This window comes from Manis javanica, chromosome 2 (assembly GCF_040802235.1).
Source record: "Manis javanica isolate MJ-LG chromosome 2, MJ_LKY, whole genome shotgun sequence".
NCBI lineage: Eukaryota > Metazoa > Chordata > Mammalia > Pholidota > Manidae > Manis > Manis javanica.
Genome location: NC_133157.1, coordinates 163,729,682 through 163,753,332, shown reverse-complemented (window position 1 = coordinate 163,753,332; position 23,651 = coordinate 163,729,682). Strand labels below are relative to the sequence as shown.

Genomic DNA, 23,651 nt, shown 5'->3' with positions numbered 1-23,651 from the left:
TAGAATGCTAAAGTGGCTAATGATATGAGAGGTAAGCTGCTTTCCAAATATGAACTTGAGTATCAAAGCCATTTTTAAGTGTGAGCATACATTCAGAAGTGCCTTAAAATGGCAAATATTTATTCCATTCACAAATCTTTAAAAGACTAGGGGGCAGCTATTCTTGGACTGGGGATTCTATGTCAAATGTGAAACCATATCAAACTTTCAAGGCAACCTGTGAACATCTGAAACTAGGGAATTAACAGAACATCAAATCCAGTGAGATCACAAAGGGCACAGTCCTTATGCAAGAAAATAATGCCACTGAGCCCTCATTAAAAGACTATTTCGTCTGTAGCCATCAAAGACTGAGTGCGGCTAAGATTTTGGTTGTATCATCAGAGATAACTAAAACAAGTGCCAAGGGAAATTGTGCACTTTTAGTTCTCACATATGTCCATCTGTTCACATACAAACATATATTCGGCTTTCTGTCTGATTCCTAAAATCTTGATATCAGAATACCCTGGGTTTTTGCCCATTTCCTAAGAATGCAGACATCACATAAGCTACTATTAGCCCATGTGTGATCCACTCCCATGGTGGCTGGAAAGCTGCCAGTTACAACACATGGTGCTTGGTTAACAATGTCTTAAAATATAAATGAATTTATTTTTTAAATTAACACATTTTTCTTATGGAAATACCTTAATAAGCCCTTTTGCATGTAAAATAGCCTCCATATGGATTTTTTGTTCTTTTAAGACTTTTTGAAAGCATATCATAAAGTTAACCATAAAAGTTTCTGAAACAATCCAGAATTTCTTGACAAATTTTTTAAAGGATTCTAGTAAAGAATTTTGATGACTTTATATAAGAAAGATCAAACAGTTTTCCTTTACAATATTCTGTACTCAAGAGGCAACCCTTATTCTTTAATTTACGTGAAAACACTTCTGATTTCCCAAGTTTCCACGTAACCACCTTAATAGTACCACAGCAACTGAACTGCTTAAAGCAATGAGGCAAGCAGAAGTTCTACAATCCAGCAACAAAACAAGGTAGGTAAATATCTAGCGGATCATTCCATCTTGCTCCTGGGCAGCCTTGAATGGCTCATTTGTGATGACCCCAAACCGGAAAAAGCTTATTTAAAATGTATACATATAAACAGTTATCCACACTGCATTTGATTTACATAGGTACAAAAGAACCAATTCCCACCTTTGAAAGTGTCTTAACACTTATGGTATTTTAACTGCCCTAATTATGGTTGAAGAAACATCATTAAGAGCCATGATTATTTTGTCGACTGATAACCAGTTACAGCCCTAACTAGTGACAAGAGAAAACTCCACTGTGAATGTTTCCAAGAGTGAACACACAGTAGACACTTTTTCAAAGACTTACATCTGCATGGAATACACAACATATATACAAAGCAACATGAAGATGAATTAAATCCTAAGGAAATAACTCCATATCATTTTCTACTATCCCCTCCCAGCCACAAAAGCTGGTAGGCCACTTAAAACACTTAACATTGCCAAAAGTCACGATACACAACTCTTTCCCAAGTGAGGCATTCTACTAACTGAGACAACTATTTACAGCTGATGGTTGGGGGGAAAATCACCAAGTATTCCCCTCATTAACTAAATTAATACTACTGGTGACACCATACTATTGGCACCTTTTGAAATAACTGTTTTTGCCTGCAAAGTGCTGGAGATTCTTGACCCAATAGTCAATATTTGGCTAGCCTAGCATGTTTCTGAAAAACTTTTCTACATACAACCTCTGTTTATCATCCTCTAGCTGCACTATCGTCATACATATTACTTCCCAATGATGATGAAAACTCAGGGCATTTTATAAAGTTGCTGAAATCTGAGCCCCTGCTTGTTTTCTCAAGTCTTGGACAAACATAACTTTACAGAGGGCACAGCACAGGCATAAAGAAAGAGGAGTCTGCATTTTCATCTTCCTTTCATCTCAGTCATTCAGTCAGCCATTCAGAACCCTATTCAACAGCACTTTTCATTATGCAAAAAAATGCTAATCCTTTTCCGATGCTTTCACACTTGTATAAACCCCCATTCCTTCAACTAAAAAGCAATTATATCAGTTTACCTTTCTGTCAAAAACAGGATTAATATTCCAATAACAGAATCTCCTTTCTTTCCCCATCTTTTTGCTTTAGGAAACTAGAGATTATTAGTAGAGGCATTATTAGAACAAGAATACATTATTTTAAATATAATTATGTTAACCAATGGGTGGAAAAAGGAGAATAATCGTAAGAAGAAAAAGTCCTTCTGTTACTGCAGAAACTCTTTTCTGTGACAGCACTGACCTTCCTTTGCAGATGCCCAAAGAGACCGAGACTCACTCTGGTCTATTAATCAGAAACAAATTATGAAAGAATGTAGCTGGACTGGTTGACACTATTCCGTCTTGGGAGACTCAGTAACAGCCTGGTAACAATGTCCTCTTCATGGGCAATGAACAGCCATGACAAATGGCGCAGAGAAACTATTTATTTGCATATGCAAATTCTCACACAAGGGAAACATGTACAAACAAGTGTCATTGTAAGGTGGATTAGGCAAACAACGCTTTCTTTTTAGGACATTCTGCAACCCAGAACATTAGTCAGCACAATTAAACCAGTCTCCATGGAGACTAATGAAATTTCACCATGGTATGAGTTAAATTAGATAGCTAGTTATGTGTTTCCACAATCCAACTTGAAATCCATTATTGTTTCAGAACAATACAGCAATTGTGCTTGGCTGATCTTTGCCAGCTCAACAAGCTTCTAAGTTGACAATTTGCATATGTTAATATAATTAAGCACTAATTACATGAAACTTGTACATATGCACATGAACTTTCCCTGGGCACTTTTCTATTTGAACCTTGGCCAAGTCTTTAACCCTTAGAATGGTCTGAGTAAAAAGACCTCAGCCTGTGGGTACAGCCCCTAGGCAGACACAGAAAGGCTCCTCATTTATAAACACAAAGCTTAACCTGGCTTCTCATATTTCTAGCAACAATGACAAAAAATATTCTGTGAGTGTGCTAGGGACCAGTGATAAGGGAAAGGGGCTGGGGTGTGGGGGATTAGTCTTTCCAGAGCCATAATGAGTATCTTCTCATAGGAAAGCAGTAACATTCATTTCAAGAAAATGTTAAGAATTTGCTCTCACTGACGTTGTGGAACCTTGGGAGATGAAAACGGTTTGACAACAGCAAAAATAGCAAGTAGAGAAGAAGGAGCAGGAGCACCTAATGAGCTTTACATAAATATATGCAGAGGCAATTAAGCAATGTTAATTACTATGACAGCAGTTAATTGAATATAATTAGATATTTTAAGCCACTGAATAAACCATAGTTAAGATTAATTTTATTGAGATTAATTGTAAATAAGGAGAGATTAACTCGTGTTTTGACAGGCATAAAAAGTAGTTTTGCAAATTAAGCAGGAGCATGGCCACCAGTCCAAAAATCATATATTATTTTAATGTCACACCTCAGAATCATCTACTCAGTAAACATGACTTTTCAAACCCAAACAGACAGGAATCTTGAAGAAAAACAAACAGCTTGCAGAGATTAAAGAGCCTTTTGTCCTTTTTCATGTGCATTTCTTTTTACAGACTAAATTAAGCGAGTCTGGTGTGCGTTTTTTAGGAAGGAACATTTCACACTGAATGGAAAAAATGTTCTATCACATATGAAATTCGTGCAGCTGTGCGGAACTTGGTCCAGATGGTTTTAGACTATAAAACACCACCAAATGATAGACAGTAGGCCTTCCTAAGATTATGTGATAAAGTCACAATCTTTCATTTTGACCTCCTAAATTTCTGCTTTGTATTACTTTCAATCAAATCACGTATTTTCTTGTACAAATGTGTTACTCTAGGAGGGTTAAAAGAAACACTGAACCTACTAAGTGCTAGAAATAAATGTAAAATGAATTGAAGAAGGCCTCCTTTAACAGATATCAGCTGAATCATTCAGCCACAGAATGCAATGATGGCTATGATAACAACGTATGCAGATGACAACACTTGATTATTACTCTCACACACACAATGGTTTCTAGAAATACTTCCTGGGAAAATATTGCTAAATGAAAACCCCTCCCAAATACTTTCACACCAAGCTAATTCAAGCATAGTCTTTAAGAAAATTAACACAGTCCTCAAGAATGCTGAACAAATCACTAATAAGAAAGGAACTTCAATTGGTTTTGAAATAAATCAATAGGTGATTAACATAGCATTTTAAAGCAGCAGAATGTGTCTGTGTATATATATGTATATACATATATGTATGTATAACATAAACATATATATTATATTTCCAATACCTCTTAGCCCTTAATCGAACAGGGGCTTTATGGTCTTGAGCCTGCCTCTATCCTGCCTCACAACTTCTTTAGGATGGTCTTTATAACAAAAATCCTAAAATGGTCTGTGAAACAAGACTACGACAAGCCATTCTGCAGTGAAAGATTTTAAATCATCCAGCCTCTTCTAATAGACTTGAGACTTATTGAGGTAGAAACCATAAAAAATGAAGAAGGGAAATTTAATCCCTGAAATATTGATTTGCACATTAATATCATATAGGCAGAGGGCAATTTGGCTTCGTGGAAATGACACATTGTCGACCCTTGGTGAAGTCAGAGCCAATCTAACTGCTGAACATGTCTGAATCTCAAGAGTTATTAAGGGCTTCCCTTCTTGCCTTTATGACTTTTCTTCAGCCTACCAATGCAATCTTAAATGTATTATCTTTAAGAAATAATTGTAAAACCTCAGGGGCTTTCCAGTTAATGGAAGGGAGGCCAAACCACATCAGATTCTGAAATGCAACATTAAACCCTTGCAATCAACAAAACCACCTCAATTCTCATCCATCCAGTGGAGGATCTAATATTGTTATTAGAGATAATCAAATTTCATTGTGTAAATTTAGGCTCATGGTCAGAATGAAAGCAGTAAATTCTGCAATATTAAACAGAGATTTTCTCAGCATCCTTTATGTTTTCCTTTGCTGGTGCAGCATCTTTTAAAATAATCCAACTAGCTCAAAATTAATGAACAGATGTGGGCTCATCTGCTAAAACCTGCAAAAGATTACAATAGAACTGAACATGTTCCCTTCATTTTTAACTTTAAGTGGCAACTTTCACTTCCTAGACCCGAAGCCCACTCTCCCTGTCTAACCCCACAGTTGGTGCTATTGCTTTGACTTACACAGCTGGTTTACCTGACCTTTCTTTGTTCCTTAGGTACATTTCACTTTCCAGATTTATGGTATTTCCCCCATATTTCATTGACTCTATCTTCACTGCCATAAAAATGAAAACACTTAAATATGAGTTTATTTTTTTAATCCAAAAGCAACCAGCTATTGAACAAATACACAGGGATGTTCTCTCCCCAGTTTATGCCATAAATATTGAAACTGTTTTTTTTTTAAATAACTGAATAAACCTTATGATCCCCACACTCAAGCCAGGTGCAAGAGGTTAAAACAGCTGGCTAGCCATCTTTTATTTTTGTGTGCCTTCCTGCTGACTGAAACCACAAACGTTGAAAACTATCAAATATTCCCTTAAGAATTTTTTTTTAAGAATAGAAAGGAGAAAGAAAACCTTCATTTTCTTTAATATGCTCCTCTGTGGAGAAGAAAAACTCTGAAACACAATCAGCCACAGAGGTAGTGAGAGTCCCAAATATCTCCTTTCTGTTGCATTTAAACCATCATTTCCAATAACTTCTATACACAATTGTTTGTAGTCTTCAGTTAGAAAAGAGTAAAGAAGGAAAAAAAGAAAGAAAGAAAGAAAAATCTGAGCTTGCTCTGTCAGTTTTGCCAGTAAATATAAAGTAAAACAAATGTTGATGGCACCGAGAGTGTTACATACCCGGGCTGTGTTTTTGCATTGCTCTCAATGGAAGCGATCGATGCCCGTGTCACTGTCGCGTCCCAATCGTAGCCAAGTCTCAGTCTTAATCTAAGCAACACCCGAAAAGGCAGCGGCACCCGCAGCCTCTCCCTGACTCTTCCATCCATCCACCCTACTAAAAATATAATACTACATATGAGCTTTAACCACTCCACGTTTATAGGGATCAAGCCACTGAAAATCCAGGAGAACACAATAAAAAAAAAAAAAGCCTCCTTCTGTCTCTGTCTCTCCTCTCTCTTCCTCTCTCCTCTCCTCTCTCTCTGTCTCTCCTTTGCCATCTACATGATCCTTGATTAAACATGGAACAGAGTTATTAAAAAAAGGTTGGGGAGGGGGGGGAAGGACTCAGGGAGAGGAAATGCAACTGTCAGAAATCGGGACCGCCAGATTTCCTGGTGAACCTGCCTCTGTCTGAGTCAGTGTCAATCCACCATCTTCTGCCAGTGAACTTGTCTTTGGGTTTTTGTTTGGTTTGGGGGGGGTCGTTGTTGGTGGTGTGTGCCTTTTTTTTTGGTAGGGGGGAGGGGAAAGGCAAGGTGGGGGCTGAAGGTGGGGGGTGTAGGGAGAACGTGTGTGTGTGTTGAGTATGAGTGTGTTTGTGTGTGTGTAGGGGTCGGAGTGGGGGGGATCCGTGTGTGCGATCTGAACCTTTGGTACCTACAAGGAGGGTGTCTCACCGAACGGTGGCTAAGACCTCAACAGAACCCCGCGGAAGTGAGGAGTCTCGGCCAAAGGCACCCGCTGGAGCCTCCTCTCTGGGCCGGACCCCAGCCCGAGCGGCGAAAGGAGCCCCAGCCCGGATCACAGGTAACAAAAGAAATACAAACCAGTGCACCGTCTTCTGTGGGGGAAGGGGACAGGATGCGGAACCCTCTGTAACTTGGGCATCGGCACAGAAACTTTATACAATTCCATGACAAATTTTATTTCTTTTTACCGATTAAAAAAAAAGAGCAGAAAGAATTGGAGGAGGGGGAAGTGAAATGGAAGTGTAAGGAAGGCGAGACCCGACGCGTTCCAGCCCCTCTTCCCTTAGTTGCTCCCGGCCGGAAGGCGCACTTGATGCCTGCAGAGGCGGAGAAGGTGAAGTTCGTTTGTAGACATGGAACCCCTTTCGGGGGGCCGGGGAACAAATCAGTTCTCACAGCCAGCCGCAGCCCCCCAACACACACGCGCGCGCGCGCGCGTGAACACACGAACCGTTTGCCCTTTGCCAAAAAGAAAGGAAAAGATTCTTGACCCGAGCTGCCGGCATCTATCCGCTGGACTAACCTAACACCCGGCAGCGAAAGCGCCGGGAAGGGAGCTGCTGCCGCCTCCCGGGCCCCTGGTCGCGCGGCCCGGCGATCCCGCCTCCTAACGGACCTGCCCTCCGTCGGCCGGCGCCCAAGTCCGCGCCGCCAGCGCCGCCGGGAGCAGCCCTGCGCTGTGCCCGCCGCCGCCCGCTTGGGCCGGCGGGGCTCTACCTGCAGCCCTGGCCCCAGCCTCTCGCAACCCCCGCCCAGGGACCCGCGGTCCTCTCCAGTCCCGCGCACTAAGCGCCCTTCGGGGAACTTGAGAAAGGGAAGGGGGTGGGGTAGGAGGAGGAAGAGAAACGAGGCTGACTGAGGAGGGGCTGGGGGGTGAAAGCAGGGCGAGAGCGGCTCCCAGGCCCACCGACCACCGTCCAAACTTTCGGAGGATGGCCCCGGAAGAAGGGTCATCCCGACCGAGGTGCAGGAGGAGCCGGGTGACCGGGGACCCCTGGCAGTGCCCACGTCGCTGCGGAGCTGACACCTTCCCGGCGCCGCGACAGAGCCCCGGGCTCGCGGTGGAGGGCAGACCCCGAAAAGACAGGAAAAAGGAGAGAAAACTGCTCGGCCAAACGTAGATGATCCGCCACTTAATCCAAAAGTTAAATCCCGAAAAACGCAGCCCCCAGAGAAAGTGGAAAATCAGGTCCCTCAGTGCCCCCTCCCTCCTTCAGCGGAGCAAATCCTTGAGCCAAAAAAACGGGGGGAAAGAGATAAAAAAGGGGGGCAGAGCGGAAGAGATAGTCGGGATGTAGGGATGTGTGCGAGAGCGAACGGGAGCGAGCGAGCTAGGAGCAGAGAGGGAGAGAGGCGGAGAGGGAGAGAGAGGGAGCGAAATATCAAAGATTGTGCAAGATCAGGCTGGAAAGATAATCGATACTCGACCTAAATTTAACACAAACTACTCAATAAAAGTTAAAGAAAAAACTTACTTTCCATTTCCCCTGCAGTTCCTACTCGATCTTCGCCTCTTTTTTGTTTTGCTTTTATTTTACTTATAGCTGATCACATCCAAGTAAAACGAGAGGGTTCATTTAAAAAAAAAGAAAAAGAAAAAAATAAAAAAATAATCCTGGAACTTTATTGGGTGAAAATCAAAACGCTGGAGCAGAAAGTGGGGGGCATGAAGCGGTCCTCGGGGGTCCGGGAGGAGTTAAAGCATGTGCCGACCGCGGTCTCGCTGTTTAGTTGTGAAGGGGTTGGGAAAAGGAGGAAAGGAAATGAAAATCCGATATGTCTTTATTCTGCTAATTATTATCGTTTTAGCCCTGTTTAAAAAAATGGCTGATTAAGTTGAGTGCGCATGTCTTTGTGTGTCTATTCCCGATATGCACTCTGGGAATGAGAGAGGAGAGCAAGGGAGAGGGAGAGGGAGAGGGGGGAGAGAGAGGTGTAATTAGTGAGGTGATCAACATTCCCCAGACTGCAAATGACGCGCAGCCCGGACTCTGAGCAGCGCGGCAGCCTCGCGGCTTCCAAGGCTCGGAGCGCTGCGGCGGGAGCCCGCGACGCGGCGACCGCGGAGAGGGCAGGGGATGGGGACCTCCGGGGCTCGCACCCCACGCGCCCGACTCCCAAACTTCATTAGGCACACACACACACACACACGCACACATACATATACACACACACAGAGCGAAGGCAGTGTGTGTGTGGGGGGATAAAGCCTAAATACCGCTGAAGCAATGCCCTTTAACCACTCATTTTTTTTTTAATGACGCAAATTATTATCGGACCAGAGATTTGTTTACTAGGGAGCTTGAAGTAGAAATATGAGTTAGGGTAATGAAGAGGATTTCTCCGCCTAGTTTATGCTGCGACTTTCAAGAACGCACTTTAATGCCGAGATACAGGGGCCTGAGCAAATATGCAGATGTATGTAAATAGAGGGTGCCTGGCTGTGTGCAAACACCGCTTGGCCCAGAGTATTTCAAAGGAGGAATTGCACTCTGGATCCGTAGGCACACTATTTAAATACGAATATTTAGCTTGCACACTGAGGAGAGAAAACACAGGACAAGAGAAAACCCAGGACACAGAATATGGAAGCAGTTAGTGTAGTCCAAGTGAACTTTCAAATGAGAATAAGTGGTGGTTGTAAAGGTGATAGTGGGAGTGCAGGTTTAGTCGCCTTTATGTAATATTTTTGAATATTTTATCAGAATTGCATAAGTTCAATGTAATAGCTTTAAGAAGACTTAGGGGAAAAAAACCTTTCATCTTGAAAGTCTGTTGAATTATCTTTCTTGAAGCACATTATGATGAATTTTAAAACCCCCACTACAGATCTCATTAGAATGAAATATACTTGGTATTTTCTGGTGCAAAATTTAAGGTGGCTGATTCTCATTTGAAAATCTAATTATCTCTTTCCAATATTACAGATGTGAATATGAGTGACACTTTCATTAAAAGATAATTAACTAAAACTAGGAATAGACATACTTTTAAATACCCCCTACTAATATGGAATATATATATTCAGTATGGATATATATATATATATATATATATATATATATATATATATATCCATTGCTACTTAGTATCTTGATACACTGCTACACCACAGGTCACAAGTAGACACCATCTATGCAATATTTCAAAAATAGAAATTCTAGAGAAAAGGTGAGAGTAATAAATCAAGCAAGCTAAAAAGAGGAAATACTTGCAATGTCCAGCTTCCTAGACAGGTGAGGTGTCAGCTGCTTTTGAGTTGACAGGCCTTTGAAGTTCTAGATTGCCAGGATCTGCTTCAAAACCTTGTCTTAGGCCTTAAGCACCAAATCTACCAAATACCAACAGAGAGGTTTATCACACAAGCACTAGGAACTACAGACGCTACAGATATGCATCTTTCCAGGCCTGAAACCTAGTGTTACTAGGAAACACTTGGAAAATCCTAGAACGGATGCAAATGGGATTAAAAACCAAACAAAACACCTGGGAGGCTAAAAGTATAGTCCTCAAAGGAGCAGACCTAGGCCTAGATCAAGAAAGCTAGTTGCCTACAGCAGCTGGCTAAGGTTACAATGAAAGTCGAGGCTCAGAGTGGAGAATAAAATCTAGATATGGTCTTTATTAAGAGAAAAAAGCAAATCACCACCTCAGGAGTCTGGAGTCAGTGCCTGTACCAGTGTATTAGAAACCAGGGCTACTAAATGTTAACAGAAAGAAAATTATCCACCTCTCTGAAGACTCCATTCCATTTTAAAGTTGTTTGGCAAGAAATCTTCCCAAAGTGTATGGCTTTCTAAGATTTTAAAGTTACTTTGCTTACAGTCTCACCTTTCCACAGCAACTGTATCACCAGTGTGCTAACAGTGTCTGATTGCACCTCAGCGGGGTTTAGTGCCTTAAGGAACATACATGCCCAAGAGAGTAAAATTTAAATTCTCTGTAACTTGCAAGTGAAGAAGGTGTTTATGTAACATTGCTGTTTACTGAAAAACACCCCAGAGAGCAAAAATTCTGGCTTGAAAAAAAACTATTTTAGGTGTGTGTATGGGAAAGGGGGTGGAGGCTTTTGAAGAGACTGAGGGGAAATGAAGGCAGGGAAACTTTCAGGTTCAAATCAGAAAAGATCAAGCCCTTTGCGGGAGAGGGCTCCATGTACAAGCTCACTGATGGAAAAACCATTTCCTGCGATTTCAGAGGGGTAAATGTGTATGATGAAGGAAACACCTGAGAACAATAAGTCTGTTTCAAGCTCAGGTGAAGAAAGGGGTCTATTTCTGGCATGGAAGCATAGAGAAATGATGATCATTTCGTTTTCAAGTTCTCCTTTCTTTTGCTTTTTCTCCCTGAAACATCATCAATAACATTAATGTCATTAATGTCAAAACACCAAACGTCAAATCAGGAAAACCATTTAAAAAATTTGGTGGCCATTCCTCCTCGTCCCCCACCCTCTCCTTGGAAAATACAGCTCTGTGTGGGGGTGGGGTGGGGGGGAGGGGGGGAGCAGTTATTGAACTCCAAGTAAGAAAACAAAAAGGAGGATGTGTCAGAGGGGTGCCCACTTTTGCAATCCCTTCTGCTAGCGAGTATTCCCCTCCCAGCTTGCGTGTGTTCTTTTTAGTCATCTCTTCCTCGTCTTCTTTCACCTCTTTCCTAAAAAGAGAAGCTGGGGTGAGGGTCGGGGTTAATAGGCTGAGGGGAAGGGGCAGTGAGGGGAACTAGCACGCAGTCAAGAGTTTTCTCCAGGGCTCGGCCTTGTAGCGCGCCAGCGCCAGGAGGGTAGCTGGGGAGCTGCGTCTGCAGGTCTGCATGGGGTGGGCCCGGAGGCGCGGTGCGCGGCGCCGCGGGCAGGGGCGCGGCGAGGCGGGCGAGCCCGAGCCCCGCCAGCGGGCTGCTCCGGGGCGCGGGGCTGGCGCGATCCTCCCGGCTTGGCCCGGCCGCGCCGCTGCGCCGCGGCCCCTCGCGCCCTCCTTTTGGCTCCTCGCCCCAGAAAACCCAGCTGCCCCTCTCGGGTCTCTGCGGACCCGGTGCCGTCAACCTTTGACCCATTGTGTCCCACAAGTATTTCGCTATCCCTAAACTCTGCGCGAACCAGCCGCCGCCCTCACGAACGTTTGACCACTTTTAACTAACAAGTGAAACGAGCAGAGGTTTCCGTGCTGCACCGAGAACTTTCCCTAGACCCTCTTCTGCACTCTCCAGGGCTACCCCAGCCGATCACCCTCCGGAGCGCTCGGACCCTGACACCCGCGCGGAGGTAGGGGAGAACCAAACGGGGATACCAGGTGGTTAGGTGTTGAGTGCTGGAAACAAGGAGTAATTAACATTGAGATAAACGGTAATTTCCACTTCTAGACTTTTCCTCGGCGTATTTTATTCCCCAAATCTATGCCGCGGACACTCCGGGCTTTACAATCGGTTTAATGAGTCTTCAGCATTCAGTTCCCAGTTCCCCCGCCCTACCCTCGCCGACTCACTAATAAATACCCCACCTCCCACTCCCTCTTGTCCCTCCAGCTCAGACCAACCCCAGCCCAAGGGGAAAAGGTTCCCAGTCTTTTGACCGCGCTTCCGGGGTCTATAGATGAGCTCAGTTTGAAACGAGGTATTACAAGATTTCAGCGTTAGGAACCCTTTATATCACCACAGACACTTTCAGATCCTCAGCCCCCTCCTCCTTCCCTCTTTTTGTTGTGTCTTCTCCACCCGGGGGCTATTTAACAAAGGCAGTCTGTTAACTAACATTTTTGTTTAACTCAGCAACTCCTTTCCAAAACACACTTAAACCTGACTACCAATGTCTGTCATTTTGTGTGAGTGGGGAGGTGAGAGGGCTGGGTGTGGGGGTGTGTACGGGTGAGACCTCAAGTTGACAGTGAATCGGAAAGTGCAGGACTTATTTGGGAAGGTGTCACAAACACATATTTACAGCGAAATAATTCAAGAAATAGTGTGGGAGAGTGCCAAATCTCATTACTATGAAAAAAGTCTATTTTCTTGAGAACTAACAAATAGGAGTGTGTGTGTGTGTGGGGGGGTAGATTTAGAATATTACTTGACATCAGAATGGGCGCTCTCTTTGATGGTGAGAGTGAGCCAGATGAAATTAAATTTAAAAAGGAAAGGTATTTTGAGTGTGTGTATATATGTGTGCAGTATTGGTGAGCAGTTAAATCCGTTGTTTGCTGATTCCCTCCCCTCCCCCAACCTGGCTCTTATCTCCTTTGTAGTCTTTTTTTCTTTTTTAATCATAAAAATGCCTCCCCCACCACCACCACCACACCCACCCCGGCCCCGGCCCGTCCTGGGTTTCTATCTCCATACTTCACATCCTTGTATATTTCTCTCTGTCTAGACTGAAGTCCATTTCTGGCTTTTAGTTTGTAGTAAATCTGCTTTTCCTTTTTTTTCCCTGGAGGTTCAGACCTGTGTTTTTGTGTGCGGGTGTCTGGGGAGTCATTATGCAAAGTTTGACACAGGTAAGGTAAGGAATGGGGAGTGGGGAGGAGTTACAGAGGGTCTGAGGGGGAAAGATTAAGGGAGGAGAAGAGGGAAGGGGGACGCGGGAAACAGAAAAGTCAGACACCCTCTGGCCTTTCAGAGGTCAGGGCTCAGACAGCGCTGTGACCTCCTTTCCCTCCAGGCAACCAGCCCAGTGTTTATAAACAAAATCAGGCAGGACTCTCCCTAAACAATAGCACTTGACTAACTTCACAAGCACTTCCACAGCTCTTATGCAAATTAATGAGGACTCCTTATCACCACTGCACCCCTGTCCCCAACCCCAGCACACAGACACACTAACACCACCTAAACCCAGGATCACACCCTTCTCAAAACATATGGAGATATTTCCAGGAAGCATACCCAACCAAAATTTTACATTCCATCTGGGGAAGTGCTCTAAGAGAAAACGATGCAGATGGGAAAAGATAGACAAGTGGGGAAAGAAAGAAAGAAAGAACTGTGATTTCACTGAATAGAAGAGAAAGTTGTGATCTTTTTCAACCTAAAACATCTATATGCAGTCAATGAAATGCTGTATGGACAATATACTAAACACTGACCACCAAATATAATTATTTTAAAACAGGACATTACAGTCATCCAAGCATCCACATTTCCAAGACAAGAGTGCAGATCTTCACAGTTGAAGACAAGCCACCACCTCTGTATATAACACCCCTAAGTATTACAGACAAAAGCACCATTAAATCCTACAGCAAACAAACAGCCCATCTGATCTAAGTTACAAAATGTATAATTAAATCCATCTTCAATTACAAAAGGCAGCTAGCAGAAACTGAGTCAAAGATTTTGAAACAAATGTTGTTTGCCAAGGTACAGAAGTGATAGCTTTGCATTATATTGTAACCAAAACTCCATATAAGGAATAAATTACACAATAGGTGTAAAAAAAGGTGAAAGCCAAAACAAAAAAAGAATTAAATATCAAAGTTTTTAAAATTATTATTAATAAAAATCTAGGAGAAAAAGGTTAAAGAAGATATACCTCAGAGCAAAAAGATCATCTCCTTTTCTTCTTTGTCTATCGGTCCCCTGTTAAAGCATATGGAAAATGTTTTCAAAATGCCCAGATTTGGCACATTGTCACTGCAAAGAGAGAAACGCAGTGATGCTGTTAGAGAAAATGGGAAATAAATGCAGGATTGGGTGCTGCCTCCTTCAATGCGGATTTATCTAAGTTTAATTTAATATTCTGCAATCACTGAATGATCGCATATAATTCACCAAGATTTTAAAGGGCTTTATTTAAATACCTTGAGCAACAAGAGAATGAAATTTAAACCATGGCAGCCATTGCTTATATATTTTTTATTTTCCTATTAGAAGAACTTTAAGCAGCAATTTCTAATAATAAAGAGGAAAACGATAAAGGTTTGGGTTTTTTAAAGGAGAAATGTTTAAGGAAAGCATTAGTTTTATTAAAATCATTCTGAACGTAAAATCAAAAAGCACAAAATGGTTGTTTGTAAAACACTAAACCTTTAATCGATTTTATTGGCATTCCGATCGATTAGATAAACGGAAATCTATAGCAAACATCAAAGCATTTAAAACATTTTCTCTATCTCATTTATAAACAAAACTTTTCTTTTCAGCAGGAAAAAAATGATTATCAAACGACTAACAGGAAATTCTTCAGATATCAAATTACGATAATAAAATTATTTCCACATGGAAAGGGATAATGACAATGATGATAGTAATTACAATAATGAATAATTCAACAACCCTTTGACATGTATAGAAGAACCGCGAGCAGAAATCGCTCTTGAAGGGGGGCTACTTTAAAATAAATACTTTATTTTTAAAGAATTTTTTTTTAGAGACAACTCAGGAGAAGTAGCTTAGGTGTGGTTGTCGAACTAGTGTTAATTTCCTTCTTTGTCGGGGTTTTCCTTCCAAATTGAGTTACTTATTAGTAAAAATTAATATGCAAATATCAGTGAGCCCTTTCAGGTTTACAAACTTGTGTCTGGACCTGTGTTGTACTTATTCTAGAAGGTGATTCCCAAATTATAGAGGGTGGCGAAGACGGGACTCCCAACCCTGAATGTGACCACACGTTTGATCTTTTAAGTGAAGGAAAATAATTTATTTGGAGATAGGACAACTGCTATCCGGAGAAATGCAGCAATCAGAGCTTATGGCATTCTAGTTGCAGCAAGAGGAGGTGTTGCTGTAACGGGTATTATGTTTATTTGTTAAAGAAAATCAATGAACGTGGCTGTAAAGTAGTTAGTTAAAGCGTCTGTTTGGGACTAGCGGTGAATCGTGACTCAGGCAGGCTGAAGGAGCAGCTCTTCTTGCGGGAAAAGTCCCTGCGTCGCCCTGAGCCGGGGCGCGGGCGACAGGCACCTGGCTTCCAGTTCGTGGGTGCTCCCAGCGGGGCTCGGGTCCTTCGCCCAGTCGCTCCAGTTCTCGGCCCTTCTGCGCTCTGTCTAAGCAGTTGCTCCTTCCCGTTGACTGTGGTTGCCTTTCCACACCCTCCGTCAGCAGCCCACATCTTTTTCCTCTTTTTTCTCACTGACTGGTCATTTCCTTCTTCCTTTACCCTACAGGTCTTAACTTCTGTCCTTCTAGTTCTTCTACAGGAATCTCACTCTTCCGACCCTGTAAGCCTCGCCGGTGAATCGCCGGTATTTCTTTCCTACCCCGCCCCTCCCCCATTTCTCTCTCCTGCCAATTATTTAGCACCCGGGTCTTCTTACCCTCTTACTTCTATCCTTTCCTCCAGACATTCCAGAGTTCTCATCACACCAGAATGCACTCTTTTTCTCCTCCTCCTCCTCCCCTTGGATTGGGGAGGTAGAAGGGAATTTCGAGTTGAACTCCCGAGGGTTTTATTCTGTTCTTTTAACAGCTTTACTTTCCCTTTTCTTCTTTGCGTAACCTTCACCTACCTACTAATTTATCCCAGAAGCGGTTCTTTCCCTTTCATTTCCCAGTTTACAGTTTCCGTCTGGGGGTGTGCGTTGCACACGCACTCGCTAGCTCCCCACTCCCGACCGCCTCCGCCGGCCCAGGCAACTCTTGGCATTTCCTCGGTTACCGTCTAATTGCACTTTCTCTTCTCTGCATAACTTACTTTACGTGATTTAAAGTTCTTCGTATAGCGCCTGTATTTGTCGAATTACTTCGTTGCCTAAAGGAAGGGTGCGGGATGGGGGGAGCGTATCACCCAATTAAGTCCCTTGTAACACCCTTTTACTCCAGGCCCACCCCCACCCCACCCCCGCCCAGGTAACATCTTGTGGGAATAATAACGAATTCTGGAAGATTTTTCTTCTCAGCGGGTGCAGAGTACTTGTGAGTTTTCCCTGAGCGGGCTCACACCTCTCCCTTGTGTCCTCTGGCTTCCAGTGGTCCCCGCTCTCACACCACCCCCCCTGGCCGCCCGGCTGCGCGAGGGGAGCGCTGTCTAAGGCCCTAGTTCTCTGGCTTCTGGTTTCTAGCTGCTGCAGCTGCCGCTGAAATTCGCTGTGGCCGCTGCCTCTTCCCGCTTTAATCCCAGACCTCCAGTCATTGGGCAGCTCCTCAGAGGCAAGAAGTCAACACCATGGCAACCCGACAAGCCTATCAAATCCCCGGCTGGCGTGACAGCAGCTACACTGCAGGCAGGAGTGGGCTGGGCAGAAGAGCCGAGTGGCCACTCTTCTCAGGTACACAGTCTGGGACTGGACAGTGGCTGTCAGCCTCCAAGTTTTTGCTACACGGATGTGCACCACTCAGTTCATACTCCTACCCTCTGTCGCCTAGATAGTCTGGAGGAGGAGAGGAAGAGGGAAGAGGAGGAGGAGGGATAGGAGGGAGAAGCACATAGGATTGGAAGAGCTGAGGAAGAGAGTTTCAAGCTTAAAGTAATCAAAGTCCTAAATATTATAAACTCAAGATACCTTGTGCCCCAGCAGATGATGAACCCAGTCCCAGTAGTCTCAGAATCAAATGTAAGGGGTGTGCATTAGATGCGGGTTTTTCCTTCATCATTCTATCACTTTCTTGAACAAAAATAATGCAACATTCTATTCTGGAGTTTGAAAAGGATAGAGGAAAATGTTGCATTTTTATCTTTCACTACCTGCAGTATTGGATTCTACTAATAAGATGGCTCAACATCAATTTCAGCTATGCTAACTGATTGCCTTGAAAGTGACCTAAACTTTACTTGAAACTGTCTTTGCCTTGTTCTTTCCTAAAATGTGTGCTGTGTGTAAAACATGTTCTAGATGTTGATTCTGCAAAGGAAGAAACAGGAGAGAAGGCCAGGAGTAACTAAGAAATCTGTGTGTTCCTCTTGGGCCTACTCAGTTTATGCATTTCCTCATTTTCCTTAAGAAACTTCCAGTTAGTCAGGTGGAAGAAGATAGGACTTTCACTAATATTTTAGAGCATCTTGTTAATTAATAAGATAGATTGAAACTGCATTTTTCCTTTTTGATTTCAAAATGTTTTTGAGCAACACAAAACATATTATTACCTATTAGCTCATTATTGCCTTGTAAAACCTTTAACAAGTATTTGTGCAAGAGTATAGAATACTATCATTTAACATATATCACTCTATATCACCTATCTCACTGTTGCTTTCTTAATTTCAGAAAGCAAGTTCATCTGTTCAAGTGTATAGGACAGGAAGAGAAATCCATTTAATAGTGAAGTTAATGTGTCACATGGAGGAAATCTTTTATGAATTCTAAAATCTACCCTTAAGACCACTCCAAGTAAACACAATTTGCTAAATCAACAATTTTCATATAATCTAACATTTTTTATGAAAAGGCTTTCAGTGTGTATTTAAATTTTACTTGGCAAGCATAAAATACTAAAAACTGGAGAGGTTTCTTAAAACAGCAATAACAATATTAAGCAGAGTAGGATAGAGAGCCAATTTTTGTGGTTCTAGAGAAATTCAATGAAATCTTGAACTTCATTTCCTTATTTTCTCTGTATTTCATTGTTGATGGATCCTAATATTAAAACAGTACATTTTCAAAATATAATTTATTACAGACCAAAAATGAGTATAATAACTGACACTGGAGAAACGGGTCACGATATACAAGAGAAAACTTTTGGAAATAATATGATTTTTCCCTGCACTGAGACTCTAATAACATTCTGATAACATTTTCTTATTCTGTGCCACTCTGCAGAGTTGTTCAGTGAAGAACCGCGAGGCACACAGTCGTAATTTGGTTATAGTTTAAATGGTTACCTCAATGCCAAGTTATTGATATCCTGAAAAATTTTTGGCTACTTCACATTACATTTGACATGTACTGAGCACTCACAGTGGAAAATATAAGAAGAAATACAACTCTATAATTGTAAATTAAAATACATATATATTTAATCTGCTATCTCCCTGGACCAAACTTGTAAATTTAAAATGTTTTATAAGAGAAGTGAAGTATATACAAATCTTTCAGTACTTTTTGGCTTCAGTAAGAATAAATAAACACAGGCAACATGATAACATTTAAAATTTTATAATTCATTTAAGGAATGTTATATCCCTAGCTACTTGAAAACTTTAACTACCTTGGGATGTATGATACCATTTGTGTATGCATGCTAGTCCAAGACATGAATGGATACTGTCATTCAAATGTTCATCTATATGCAATATATCTGACTTTAAAAATTTAAAATGAGGGTGTTCATAAATTAATGCACTGCATTTAAATGAAAACAAGTACCTAGATATTCCATTAGATCCTTTGAGTTTCTTAGAAATTGTTATTTTTTCATCATAAGCTTGCTATGTACAGTTTATTGAAAATTAAAACAATTTTTGCATAAAGTATACACACATTTATTTTTTAATCATAAATCAGTTTTTGTGACTGCCCTTGGAAATACCCCTCAGGTTATACAACATATAGCCATCTGCTTAAATATAAGTTTATGCACATGCCACACACATGTTGCTAGTTATCTTCTACATTCAAGTCTTTACATTGAAAGCTGTTTATATCTTTACTGCTTTCAGTATGGATGTTACTGGAAGGAGGAAACTTCTCTTTTAACTAATGAATAAGATAGTGGAATTAAATGTAGCTTAAATGCTAAATTAAAAAAAGAAGTTAGTGCAAGGATGCCACGTTCATTTTCAGCAGAATGGATGCCATCTCCATAGAGTTCATTCTTGACCTTACCTGAGTAAGTACTTTAAAGTATGAGATGCACCTAGAGGGGTAATACATTGAGCTTAATAGGAAAACGGTTAATAACCTTTTTTCATCCTCATGCACTATCAATCACGGCTGTCACCAGTCTGCTGAATCAAAGCAAAAGTGTTCTTCACAGATGACTGATTAGAAACGCAAAATCACAAGATCCATCTTCATGGTCACTTTTATTATAGTCATTTTTAAACTGACAGCAACCTGCTCAGTCTCAGCACACTGGGCATCACAAATAGTGTCACTCAGTGCAGCTAAGCATGAGAAGAGGGTGGCTGGATTATACTGAAAAATAATCAGGCCCTCAACCCTTGTGGAGCCAAGAATAAAGTACTCTTCTCTCCTTCCCGCCTATTCCCTCTCCCCTATCTGGCTTTGACGCCATCGTATCATTAGCTGACCATCTTTAAGGGAGGCAATGACTGGGATAGTTTTATCTTCATTAAGTGTCTAGGAAAAGGGCCTGAATATGTCCACCTGGGAGTTACAGGTAACTTTTTGTCTACTAATGTTTGTCAACTTTGTGACAAACAGTGACATTGCTGCCCTTATACTAAATAAGGTTCTTTTTATATAGAAATATGTTTTTAGGCTGAAGGCTTCAGGAATCTAGGTAGTCAGTTATTAGTAAATGTTCTTCTCTATAAGGGACTCTTCTCTGTGGAAGACATTTAATAGCATCACCTGAATGTTAGCACTAACTAAGGTGAGAACTCTTTAAATGCATAACCTTAGAGGTGGTCAAGAAGTAGCTGTTTAAATTCTCGATATGCAATTATTATTTCCTTTTCAACTCAAGAATATTGAAAAAAATGATGAATTTGAAAAACCAACAAATAGATATACATAAAAACCATTAATAGTAGGAGGTTTGAAACAGTTATATCTGAATTAAATGATAAGGAACTTTGTCTTTACTTAGAGTCTTGATCTTGATTCTACAAAGATAACTCCTTCAGGTTTATTTCGTAATATTTTTGTACATACCTTTAAAATATTTTACAATATTCTAGGGTACTAGTGTTATAAATACATGGGAAAATTTTCTAAACTGAAAAATTTCAAATATGTTGTGATTCTTGTGCCCACCTTATAGGCTTCCTATTTCATATTTCAAAAAAAGGAAATCCAATTGGATTTAAATTCTAATTTAGTAATTTTAACCAAAGTGACCTTTTCAAAGTTTTTATACAGTTACCTTTTATTTTCATCCCAATGTTCATTTTCTTGTTAGCAGCCAAACACACAGACAATGAGGGGGGTAGGGAATAATAGAAAGGGAAGTGGAGAAGAATTATCAATGATATTTCCTTATATAACATAATGCCTTCATATTTATTTTCAAATATGTTACGATTTTTCCTTTAATACCTTTCTGTAAAGCTACCAATTCTTTTCTTCCATCTTTATACACACACACACACACACAAACACTCCCCTTATTGCTTTATTCTAGACTGTGAGGATGCTTTCCTTCTCTGCACAAAATACATATATAGACAATGTGTATAATGATATAGCTATGTTATATCATAACATACATGGATAGAATTTGGATAGATATGTTAGATGATATTTTAAAATATTTCCACTTTATAAAAATTAATCATCTAATACTGATTGATATATTGTTAAATATGTAAAATTAGGATTAAATGATATGTTTACATATTTTAAAAGCTATATAATTACATAGATGGCCATGTAATATTCACCTTAATGGGTTTATTTTCAGTTTACTTTGATGATAAAAAAATGTTTTCCTGACAAAATGTGTGTGCTTAGTTTGAATAAGTTTATATTTTTAAAAAGGATAATATCCCATAGAATTCAGTATTATTACTTTTAAAGTTAACTTTTAGTGTAAAATATTCTTTCTGACTAGATTATACTATTCAGAATATTTATGGAAAAAAGATTTCCTTTATTTGAACTATCTGGGCTAAGTGTAGCACTTTTCACTAAACGAATTCAATGAAATAATATGCATGATTTTTGGTATCATCTTGCTAATCTATGGAGAATGGGCACCATAGCTTAATAGGAATTGAGTTTAAAATAAATAAGATTTAATTTATTTTTAATTAATATTTTATTAATTACATATTTAATAAGATATATTTAATAAATCTTATTATTAAATATTAGTTATTTATAAATCTTAAATATTAGTCTTTAATTGCATCACACAAATATGAATGTTCATAAGGTTTATAAAAATTATAGATCCAGAATAATGTTTTCCTCTAAATGGATCTTAATAAACTGAGAAAACAAAAATGTTTTTCCTTTATATTTTGTAAATTTAATCAAAGACTACATTTTCAACAGTTAGTTTCCTTTGAATGTTACTATGAAACATCACTGATTGAAAATGTTATATTTTGACATAATTTGAAAACAACATTCACTTACATTAGTATAATATTTAATTTAGAAAGTTATTTTGGAAAGAATATCAGCATCTTTACGTACCTGAAATGTTTATCGGGCTATTTTGCCACTGTTAGTTTTAAAAGATCTATCTTAATTAGTGTGCCTTGTTTGTGCTCATACTTGATTCATTGAGAATGTTCTATGTTAAGTGAATATATAAAGCATACAGTTTTATTTAAGCATACACTTTTGTTGGTAGAGATACACTTAATATATAGATACATATTCATCAGAGTATTTTAAACTAAAAAAGACTAATAATGGGCATTTCGGTTCGTGCTTGAATTTATATTTGTGCTTTACATGTAATGTGTGATACATGCATACATACATACAATTATCCCTAAATACCACCATTTTTAGATTATAGACTTCTTTAAGTGGTAAAATGCTGTCATGCACAAATATGACAATTATCCTTGCCATACCTGCATTTATGCAGCCTGAATATGCAGTTATGGCATTTCGCTCTTTCCTGGGGTATGATTTTCCTTGGTACTGGAATTGTTCTTTGTTGAATCTTTGTGATAAAAAAGGCTGTTATATGAGTGTCAGTTTGCAATAAATGTGTGAGAAGATGTACAGGCTGGATACACTGGCCATCTTTTCGTGTGTCTTTTCTACCTGGGCTTCAGAGTTCCTGCTCCCAACTGGTGATATTTAAAGAGAAAATAAATGAAAGCAAAGGTCATACAAAAATCACCTTTAACATTTTATGGTAAAAAAGAGAAAATACTGAAATATTTACAAAATTCATTATGTAATTTTATTTTAATTGTTTTCCTATGTTAATTTTCAAAATGCTATTTACTACCATTCGTTTAAAATTGTCATTTTGATCAATTCCTACTTTTTACCCAGAAAAAAGATAGAGTCCTTAAAAATCTCCAAAACTGAAATTACTATTTTCTCTACCACTCATATTCCCCAAAGCTTTCTGCCACTCAGCCATTAAAGCTAGAGGATGCATTTAATAACAAAAAGGCTATTTTGATAAGTATGCTTTATTCTTACCTTGAATTTCAGTTTACAAAGAAATATGCAAATAGATTTAATGACAACTTTTCAGGATGCACTCCAAGATGTTGTTAATGTTTTCAACTAAAAAATTTAGGCTAATATGATATAAAGATCCCATTTTTGATAGCTGGGGCTTTTATTCATAAACCTTCACTTATGAATTACACAACCACTGAAGAATTTTAATGTATTGCAATTCATTTTGCAATATTTGTACAAACATTCACAGTAGTATTATATTGCTTAGTTATTTCATTATATTATGTTTCACATTTAGATTTTCATTTGAATTTTCCTGTTTTAAACATTTGGATATCATCTCATTAACTATCATAAACCAGTAGTTTAGGGAGGGGTAATTCTGAAATGTAAACACTCCCCCTAGATTTTACAGTACTGCCATGGAAGAGAAGAGGGGACTAACATTACTTTTTCCCAAACATTTTCCTGTTATGATTATAAGAAAAGATCAGATACTGTGGCAATTTTTTTCATATGTGATCTTTCTTTAGAATTATTTTCAAAGCCAACTTTTCTTAGACTTTATTTTCATCTCCAAAAAGCATTAAATTTTGCTTCTTTGTAAAATATTTCTTCATAGCATATCTTCGTTTAATTCCCTTTTAGCAAAAGAAACACCCAAGCTCAATCTGGAGACCTCCTTCTAACATAATTTAGCTGGACCTTTTCATAGTAAAGGTTTTCTGGTTTTCATTTTCACTTCATATTCTCAAATAAAAGATCCTTTGTTGTCTA

General features: G+C 39.9%; 1 protein-coding gene and 1 long non-coding RNA gene across 11 annotated transcripts in view; one reads left to right on the top strand and one right to left on the bottom strand.

The window, feature by feature from the left end:
- Positions 1-8,568, bottom strand: part of ZFHX4 (zinc finger homeobox 4) — a 170,036-nt gene extending 161,468 nt beyond the window's left edge. For 5 of the 6 annotated variants that reach the window (XM_073229724.1, XM_073229729.1, XM_073229726.1 and 2 more), the window contains exon 1: positions 8,202-8,568. The gene's annotated coding sequence lies outside the window, so the exon portion shown is untranslated. Of the gene's footprint in view, positions 1-5,932; positions 6,421-8,201 lie in introns of those variants that run through there. The other variant, XM_073229725.1, reaches the window with a different exon arrangement.
- LOC108388481 (uncharacterized) overlaps positions 6,550-23,651 on the top strand; it is a 44,228-nt gene continuing 27,126 nt past the window's right edge. For 3 of the 5 annotated variants that reach the window (XR_005055887.2, XR_005055891.2, XR_012128268.1), the window contains exon 1: positions 6,550-6,784. This is a non-coding gene — a long non-coding RNA (uncharacterized lncRNA). Of the gene's footprint in view, positions 6,785-12,869; positions 13,209-16,709; positions 16,917-23,651 lie in introns of those variants that run through there. The other 2 variants (XR_012128269.1, XR_012128270.1) reach the window with 2 other exon arrangements.